The sequence below is a fragment of the Salmo trutta genome, chromosome 21 (genome assembly GCF_901001165.1).
Source record: "Salmo trutta chromosome 21, fSalTru1.1, whole genome shotgun sequence".
Lineage (NCBI taxonomy): Eukaryota > Metazoa > Chordata > Actinopteri > Salmoniformes > Salmonidae > Salmo > Salmo trutta.
In genome coordinates this window covers 29,063,917-29,074,020 of record NC_042977.1, presented here as the reverse complement: position 1 = coordinate 29,074,020, position 10,104 = coordinate 29,063,917, and the positions used below count along the sequence as shown (strand labels likewise).

General features: G+C 41.0%; 1 long non-coding RNA gene across 1 annotated transcript; it reads right to left on the bottom strand.

Moving 5' to 3' along the window:
- Positions 1–5,802: 5,802 nt before the first annotated feature.
- LOC115157787 (uncharacterized) lies at positions 5,803–6,464 on the bottom strand. Its single transcript, XR_003868549.1, has 2 exons — positions 6,272–6,464; positions 5,803–6,111 (listed from the first exon to the last, which is right to left on the bottom strand). It is a non-coding gene; the product is annotated as an uncharacterized LOC115157787 (long non-coding RNA).
- Positions 6,465–10,104: the final 3,640 nt, after the last annotated feature.

The window sequence follows — 10,104 nt, the reverse complement described above, 5'->3', positions numbered from 1 at the left end:
ATATGAAAGGTATTTCTAGATGAAACACTGATTAGGTTTGGTTAAACATTTACTCTGATTTTGTGTGTTGTACTTAGTCAATTGAAAATGTGCTTAAAGTTAAGAAAAAACAGCCTTTTTGATGATCTGTTTTGAGTTTCGTACTAAGAGTTGTGAAATTTTACCACACACTTGTGAACATAGTACAAAAGCAATAAAGAAACTGTTCAAAAGGTAAAGATAGAAAGCTTACCTATAACAATATTACAATAAGGACAATCGTATACCATTTTGTTTCACTCCCCTACCTCCCTCCCCAACTTAGTTTATGATATTTCTACATGCCAACAGCGCCACCCTCTGGGCACCATTGTTTTTTGAGGAAAGTAAGGTAGAGTATGATTGGTTTCATGGGGCAGCAGACAGCCTACTGGTTAAGAATGTTGGGCCAGTTACCGAAAGGTTGCTGGTTTGAATCCTTGAGCCGATAAGGTGAAAAATCTGTTGATGAGCCCTTGAGCAAGGTACTTAATCCTAATTGCTCCTGTAAGTCATACCCCACATTTTGTCAACTTATTCTTTAAAGTTGTACTAGTAGAATGCACAAAGTGCAACTTCGAAATTGGGTAGCGCATCATCAGTTCCTCTTGTCATGTAAGTCATTGCATACCTTAGAGCGATATTTCCAACTTGTCATAAATGTCCAGATCAACTATCCTATGTCAGCTAACATTTGTTAGCCCATAAATGTTGTTGTAATATTTGAGTCACTTAAATATCACATGAATACACATTAGACGCGGGATGTTCCCTAATAATGGAAGGGGAACCTGAGTGAAAAAGTTTGAGAACCCCTGTGCTAAATGACTAAAATGTAAATGTATCTGCTATTAGACTGTTAACCAGAGGAGGGCAGTCACAAGCCTCACAACAGACTGTCATGTCTAAGGAGGTGAGGGGGACTCAAAGGGAGATTATCATTTGAGCAAAAGACCGTCCTCTCTCCTCGAGGGGTCAAGAAGATTGTCAATTCGTTAGTAGGTGAACGGAAGTGTCCTCTCCTCCTCGATAGCCACCTTTCATCAAGGATAGTCATGTGTATCCTACCATCACGGAAGAGTTCTGAGATCCGCAACACTCCCCTTTGAATCAGCTGTTGTTTTCCTTTTATCTATCAAATGTCTTGCACAGTAGTTACATTTGTTTTGATTGCTTCATTTATTTTGGGATCCAACCTGATGACGCATGAGTGGAGGAGAGGCTCATTACATACAAGTACATTTGTTTCCACATTTCCTCTCCTCGCCTCCTCTCCTCGATTACCTTTGACCTTCTATCAAAACGAGGCAAGGAGAGTACAGAGGACGTAGGATTTAGCAAAGCTAATTGAGTATCTCCAAAGGCAACTTGATTCCAATGCCTGTTCATGAATTGATTATCCTGTTAGGGCTAGGGGGCAGTATTTAAACGTACACGATTTAATCTGGTTATTACTACTGCCCAGACACTAGAATATGCATATAATTATTGGCTTTGGATAGAAAACACCCTAAAGTTTCTAAAACTGTTTGAATGGTGTCTGTGAGTATAATAGAACTCATATGGCAGGCAAAAACCTGAGAAGATTCTGTACAGGAAGTGCCCTCTCTGACCATTCCTTGGGCTTCTTGACTCTGTTTATTGAAAACTTAGGATCTTTGCTGTAACGTGACACTTCCTACGGCTCCTATAGGCTCTCAGAACCCGGGAAAAAGCTGAATGATGTAATTCCAGCCCCTGGCTGAAAAACATTAGCGCCTTTGGTAAGTGGTCTATCAGAGGACAATGAGCCTGAGGCGCGTGCACGGGGCGACCTCATGTTTTTACTTTCTCTCTCTTTGAACTAAAACACAGATTCCCGGTCGGAATATTATCGCTTTTTTACGAGAAAAATGGCATAAAAATTGATTTTAAACAGCGGTTGACATGCTTCGAAGTACGGTAATGGAATATTTAGAATTTTTTTGTCACTTAACGCGTCGGGCGCGTAACCCTTATTTACCCTTCGGATAGTGTCTTGAACGCACGAACAAAACGCTGCTATTTGGATATAACTATGGATTATTTGGGACCAAACCAACATTTGTTATTGAAGTAGAAGTCCTGGGAGTGCATTCTGACGAAGAACAGCAAAGGTAATAACATTTTTCTTATAGTAAATCTGACTTTGGTGACGGCTAAACTTGGTTGGTGTCTAAATAGCTAGCCCTGTGATGCCGGGCTATCTACTTAGAATATTGCAAAATGTGCTTTCACCGAAAAGCTATTTTAAAATCGGACATAGCGAGTGCATAGAGGAGTTCTGTATCTATAATTCTTAAAATAATTGTTATGTTTTTTGTGAACGTTTATCATGAGTAATTTAGTAAATTCACCGGAAGGTAGCGGGGGGTATGCTAGTTCTGAACGTCACATGCTAATGTAAAAAGCTGGTTTTTGATATAAATATGAACTTGATTGAACAAAACATGCATGTATTGTATAACATAATGTCCTAGAAGTGCCATCTGATGAAGATCATCAAAGGTTAGTGCTGCATTTAGCTGTGGTTTGGGTTTATGTGACATTATATGCTAGCTTGAAAAATGGGTGTCTGATTATTTCTGGCTGGGTACTCTGCTGACATAATCTAATGTTTTGCTTTCGTTGTAAAGCCTTTTTGAAATCGGACAGTGTGGTTAGATTAACGAGAGTCTTGTCTTTAAAATCGTGTAAAATAGTCATATGTTTGAGAAATTGAAGTAATAGCATTTCTAAGGTATTTGAATAACGCGCCACAGGATTCCACTGGCTGTTACGTAGGTGGGACGATTTCGTCCCACCTAGCCCAGAGAGGTTATTGTTGTAAATTGTAATGTTATAGCAAAAAAAGCTGAAAATAACATTGCATCCCATCTATCACTTGTACAACTACCATAAGTGACTTCATGACACTACAGAATTTCATTTACTCTGTAGCTGATTTGAAAACGATCTTAAAGCTCTCCTCAAATAGATATTGGCCTGAGTCCCCAAGCAGGCTGGACAGGTCATAGTACTACAACCCCCCTTCCCCCTCCACTCCTCTCTCCCCTGCCTACGGGCGTCCCTTCAGGGCATTAAGGCCAAAGTCCAATACTCTCAGTTCACCCTATATCATCTTTATGGCCCAAATAAATTAGCATCTGAGGGCGACCATCAACGATTTCCTCATGTAATAGGGTACAGGGAAAGCTCTGTCTGCCACAAGTACTGATTTACAGATCTAGCTCATCATAGGACCAGGCCGAAGGGAAGGGAGTGGACAGGTAGAGAGCCGCCCCAATTCAGATCAGGCCCTAATATAATTAGTAACTACAGGTTTAATATAGATAAGAAAAAAATATATGATCTATCACACTTTATTGCACTAAGGAACAGTATTTCATTGTCCATGTTTGTGAGTGTAATGCATGACGACCTATGTTCTGTTCAACCCTGGAATAATTAGATTCCACTGCAGGGTTTTGTATCCAATCACCTTTCCACACACATAGTTAGATAGAAACATCTCCCTGTATTCCTCCTGCCTCTGCTGCTGTATTACATACACTGTTTGATGTTCCAGACTGTAACACCAAGCTTGCGCCAGACACCAACAGTATTTCAGGACCAAGTAAATACAAAGTGACATTGAATAATGGGTTCATGCTTCTTCTGTTCAGCTGCTCAGGTGATGAAATGCCTAATGAGCCACCAGCAAGATTTCATTTAAGATGATGGTTCTTACACAAAAAATGTAGTGTTAGGTTTGGCAAAATAACTGTATTTTTTTTTTTTACATTGATGCCTATTTGATGAGGCAAAGATGGCCTGAACAAGGCTTTCGTTAACTTTACGTGACAATAAGGCTATAGGCATTGATAAAATGTAATAAACAACCAAGTAAAAAATAGTGTAACATTTGTGAAAATTCACAAAAACGTCTGTCCTATAGTAGACCCGACTGAAAGAGAAGTTTATTTGTGCTATACCGAACCAATTACCACATCATGCCTATTATACAGAAGGAAACGCATTATCTAATTCCCTCATCTAACATTCAACACTTTTACTGTATGTAGAATTTTCTAAACTTAAAGCTTCTGATGCAAAATGCCTCTCAGCAGCCGATACAGCTTAGGGGGGCACAAAGATAAAACACACACCTTAAAGATCATTAGCAATTAATATTTGGGGATTCATGAAGAAAAACAGCGTTAAACACTTGTTTAATAATTCATACTATAAACAAGAAAGTCTCTCACTTCCTTAATAATTTAGACGTAAGCTAATGTTGATTTATTCAGGAAGGTCTCTGCCACCAGCGCTGCCTGGAGTGCCCAAATTTGAATTAAAGTAGGACAGTAGCAGGCGAGTCTGTAATAACATTTGTATAATTTTATTATTGCTCTGGGCTCAGTTCATTTCCTCCTCCAGTAGCTGCGTGAAATTGTTTGATTCTGGAAACCGCCTTGAGTCTGCAGCTCTGGGGTTAGAGGGTGGTACAGGAACAGGAAGGAATGCGACACACTCTCTCTCTCTCCATCTCTCTTTCTCTACCTCCCTCTCTCTGTCTGATTCTCTGTCTGACACATATACACACACTCACACACACACACATAAATAACCCTTTGTTATTCGGGGCTTCATAATACTGTTACACTGGCTCACTTAATAACTAAATCTGTCTGGAGAATATGATTGATATCCTCACTCACCTTGTCGCTTATGATAAATATTGTGCTATATTTGCATGAGAGAAATGGGAGAGTGAGTACAATTGGCATTTATCAGATTTATCAAATAACGCCGAAATTAAGTTTTGTGTTTGTGCACTATTTGAACACACACTTTGCCATTTTCAGTTAACATTGGCCCCAGAATTGATCAAGTTCAACCATTGTCAGTCATTCTAAGATACAGGTTTCTAGAATACATTCCTAGGTTACAGAGTACACCTCACGTCTAGGATACAGAGTACACCTCACATCTAGCATACAGAGTACACCTCACATGTCTAGGATAGAGAATACACCTCACATGTCTAGCATACAGAGTACACCTCACATGTCTAGCATACAGAGTACACCTCACATGTCTAGGATAGAGAGTACACCTCACATGTCTAGCATACAGAGTACACCTCACATGTCTAGCATACAGAGTACACCTCACATGTCTAGCATACAGAGTACACCTCACATGTCTAGCATACAGAGTACACCTCACATGTCTAGGATAGGGAGTACACCTCACATGTCTAGCATACAGAGTACACCTCACATGTCTAGCATACAGAGTACACCTCACATGTCTAGCATACAGAGTACACCTCACATGTCTAGGATAGAGAGTACACCTCACATGCCTAGCATACAGAGTACACCTCACATGTCTAGCATACAGAGTACACCTCACATGTCTAGGATAGAGAGTACACCTCACATGTCTAGCATACAGAGTACACCTCACATGTCTAGGATAGAGAGTACACCTCACATGTCTAGCATACAGAGTACACCTCACATGTCTAGGATACAGAGTACACCTCACATGTCTAGGATAGAGAGTACACCTCACATGTCTAGCATACAGAGTACACCTCACATGTCTAGGATAGAGAGTACACCTCACATGCCTAGGATACAGAGTACACCTCACATGCCTAGGATAGGACAAAAATTCAGCCCTGGCATTTTAGCCACTCCAGCCCACATCACATTTTAACCAGTTCATGTTTAAGACAAATACAACATGTATAAACACCAATGGAGATACAACTCACCACTGTAACTGTGCCGCTGTTGCCTCCCTGTTGTGCAGTCTGTCTCTGCATCTTCTCTGGTGTCACTCTGTCTGTGCTTTTCCTTGTTCTCCTCTGTTGTCTGTCTGTCTGTCACTCCTAAGTGTTAATTGATATTACATATAGAGCCAACAAATTAAGGAACTGGCAGTACATCTGTGTCTCTGTTTTCTTCCTACCTCCACTGCACTGACCTCTGAGCTGTCTCTGCTAAGCCTAGCATCCTTTCCCACAGCACTGATACCAGAAGACCAGGGGACCACACTGCCTTTGCTGGGCCCAGCAACATCCTAGTTGTGAATGAACAAACACATTTATTAGATAAAGAAGAAAAATACTAAATAAATGCCTAATTGATTACCATTAGCTCATAATACCTTACAAAAGCCTAACTACTTTTATTGCAAATATAAGTGCCTTGATTTCATATCCTAAGGGTTAATGACTTACCAGACAGAACCACCATCCAATCTGCAGCAACTGTGTGATGCCATCACATCAGCATGGACCAACATCCCTGTGGAACTTTTCCAAGACCTTGTAGAATACCCCGAATAATTCAGGATGTTCTGGAGACAAAGGGGGATCCGACCCGGTACTAGACTGGCCGGTGAGTGTATTTCAAATTAGTGCATGTCATGTGTTCCCCCCTGCCCACTTAGCTAAGTGTTTAAATATTAGGCTACATATAATGAAAATATAATAAAAACAGAGAGAGTAAAGAGAGACGGCCAGTTCCTTAATGTTTTGGTTGTATAATACAGCCAATGGCTACATTAAGGAACTGGCAGTCTCTCTCTCTCCCTCTTTCTCTGTTCTATTGAATTCAATATAAAGCCTTCTGTGTTTGTCATAGAATGATGCTGGCACTAGTTGATGTGGATAGATTTCCAGTGTTGTGCTACGTTTGACAGTATGCATATCTTGCTGCAGAGAAGTGACAGGCCTTTCAGCAAATGAAATAAGTGGGAAATTGGTGGGACTTTCCAGCCTCCAGTGGCAGTGGCTATGTAATGTAATCCGACACCAGAGTCATTCGTTACTACAGCTCATAAACTAAGACCCACTCGCAGGCTGAAGAGACTGAGATTCAGAATCAAATAAATGTTGATAAAACAATTAAAATACACAGACTCCCCGAACAAAAACATGGTCCTGCCCATCTGGCATTTGCCAGAATTGCCAGATGGCCAATCTGCCCATGGAGAGTACACTTCACATGGTCTAGCATAAAAAGTACACCTCACATGTCTAGGATACAGAGTACACCTCACATGTCTAGGATACAGAGTACACCTCATGTTTATCTTGTAGCTCATACAGCAACTTACAGAATGATCATAACGAGATACATTATCCTTACAGTTTTGCTACAGTTATCCTTGTTGTTGTGTTGTTGTACCTCTCTTGCATTGCAATTTTGTTGATTTGTCAGTGATTGGACTTTCATTTTCCAAAATGGTAATTTACAAAACCCAGACTACACTAACACACAAACAATCAAGTTTAAGCGCTATTAGCCTGTGTAGTGCACACCTGAGACCCCGGTGGCTTAGCGACAGGAAGAGGGTGGAGAAGCTCTGATTGGTTTCCTCAGGGCTTGATTTCTCTCAGTTCCCACCCCCACATTCCCTCACTCCTTCTCTCCCTCATCCCTTCCTCCTTTATCCCCCATTCCCTCTATGCAGAACAGCCCAAACTCTAGTTTGATGAAACACATTTGTTTGGCTTAACTCTTCCATTGCCTTTACTACGGCCAAATCTCGGAGGCCTCAGAGGTGAAACGTGGCCCATCAGCCATTTAGCTAATGAGACGATATATGTAGGACTATGGGACTTCACCGGAGGACCTGTTTTCCATTTGGGTCTGGCTTGCACTGCCGTGTTATTAGGGAAACCTTTATTATTGTTGCCCTCTAGTGGGAAACATAATAGGATTACATTTTATTGAAGCCTCCCAGCATTACCCAACCAGCCTCCCTTCTCCTCGTCTCTCCTCTCTTCCTCTTATTGCAGTGTCATTACGTCTTCTGTCCACTGTGGGTGGGGTGGGTGTATGGCTGGTTTTGAGATGGGAAGGAACGGATGTATGGATGTAGTTGTGATAAGATAAGAGTATTCGTGAAGATAGGAGGGGTTCTATCTTCACGAAGTTGTTCAGTCTGTCTGAGCAGTGAGCACCTGCCTAGCATCTTTCTGAGGGCTACCTCATTGAATGGTGGTATGCTCCTATGTGTATTATTTTACTATTATATATCTTGTATATTCCACTATCGAAACCATAATGAGGGCTAAACAAAAGAGAACATTTTCATACAGATGCAAGTCATAAAGATATTTAATTTGTTCTTCGTTATAGGTATTACCATCGATGGTACCAATCCCAACATAAGCCAACTGCACAGTTCACTTTACCAAAACAAGCTAGCTGCTACAGAGCCTTCCTTCAAAAGTTATATATCCCAGTGCCAAAAATACTATGTGATGATAAACTGCAGGCAGCCCTTAACTATACATGGCCGTAGGGCAGATTGAGTCAGATTCTGGAACAATCTCAACCCTCTCCCTTTCCAACCCACTCCCTTACATAACCACGGGCCATTACAGGGGTGTGGTGTGCACAGAAAGAGTCATTAATGTGGTCTGAGGCAACATAACAGCAAGATCTCTCAGTATGTTCTGAATGAGGATAACTGTAGCCACTGTGTGACTGAGTTCATTAGAACTATGGGGAGAGCTGGCATCTAACGGAGAGACTGGCCCTAATCATAAGTCATAGAATGATAGAGCCATGGACATACTGACTGAGGGGAATGGATATCAAGCCACCACTACTCAGTACACACTAGTCTGAACTGAAGATGCAAGAAGAAGCACAAATTAACTTCTCACTGATGACACATCCAGAAGCTATGAGTAATTCACTTATAGTAAAAAAAGGATAAATAAATATTGCGAAGAATCAGAATAATAAAAAGAGAGCCATCTGTCTCAAACAGAGAACAACTGATAAATATATATTAATTGTGAGATACAATTAATATACAGACATAAAGAAACAATGGCTTTGTATAACTGTGGCTCAGTTTAATCCTGTTTTCCAGAGAGTTGGAAAGTAACTCAAGCCTCCATACAGTGTATGCATGTATAATAACCACGGGCATGATGTCATCAGGCACTGTCGCCTGGCTGGGTCTGTTTGGGGCGAATCACATCTGCAAGCCATTTCACTAATTTGCCCACCAAAATATAGCTCTGACAGAGCTCTCCTGCTGTTGCTGCTGCAGCAGCTAGGTTCCTTTCCAAGTGAAACACACCCCACAACCACAGTATTAGAACAATGGACTTGTCTTTGGCCCCCGAACACCAAGCAAGCATATTCAAAAATCCCCACTGGCTAGCTGGTTTTCGTTTCTACAACATCTAATGCATATCTTGAATACTGAATCGTGAGGGCCCCATTATGACTTGGCTCCATTTGTGTGGAAAACTGGAACATATACGATTTTGAGGCCTGGGGTGCTCTCAGTTTGCTACAGTTTGTCAGCCTGATGGCAAAGATAAAAAAAATGCAGGAGGACGGGGAAAATAGCAAATGCAAGGCTTGGTGTTTGTGTGCCAGCCGGCAACCTCCGGGGCAAATAACTCCACCGTAACACTTTAATCCTGTGTTTGTTTTTTCCCGTGGGATACATTGGTCAAACAGTGGAAAGTTAAAAAGGCCACTGTGCTCTGGATGGTCTAAGGATAGCAGGCCCTGGCCCTTCCTCAAAAGCAATCTCTGGTGATGATCTCTGTAGAATGCAATGGGATGAAGTGACTTGTTTGATCTACATATTTTTTTTTTGTTGCAGTTATGGGGTGTGGGGTCGTTGTCTGAGAATCCGACCCTCAGAGTTGGTCAGTGGCCAACTTGCTACAGTCAGAGGGAATGGCTATGAGTGGTCACACTATGAGTGATCCTGGATAATGTGGTTCTATGTTTCCTAAATTCTTTGTTTTCCATGTCAATTTCAGAAAGCCATGACACACACCATCTCATATTGTTCTGAAATCGTTTCAGTAGTTAGAAACAGGTAAGATTGGCATTCCAGAAACATTTTGTTGAAATATAATTAGATCTTTAAGAATTTAAGCTAATTGATTTCACCCAAATTGGCAATTTTAATTTATATGATTCAGATAATATTAACTTCATAGTACCCAACATCTGATTTGGACCAACCTTCTTCCTACCAATGAGTCAGACCTGAGGAATCCCCCCAAAATTGTCAAAAGCTACT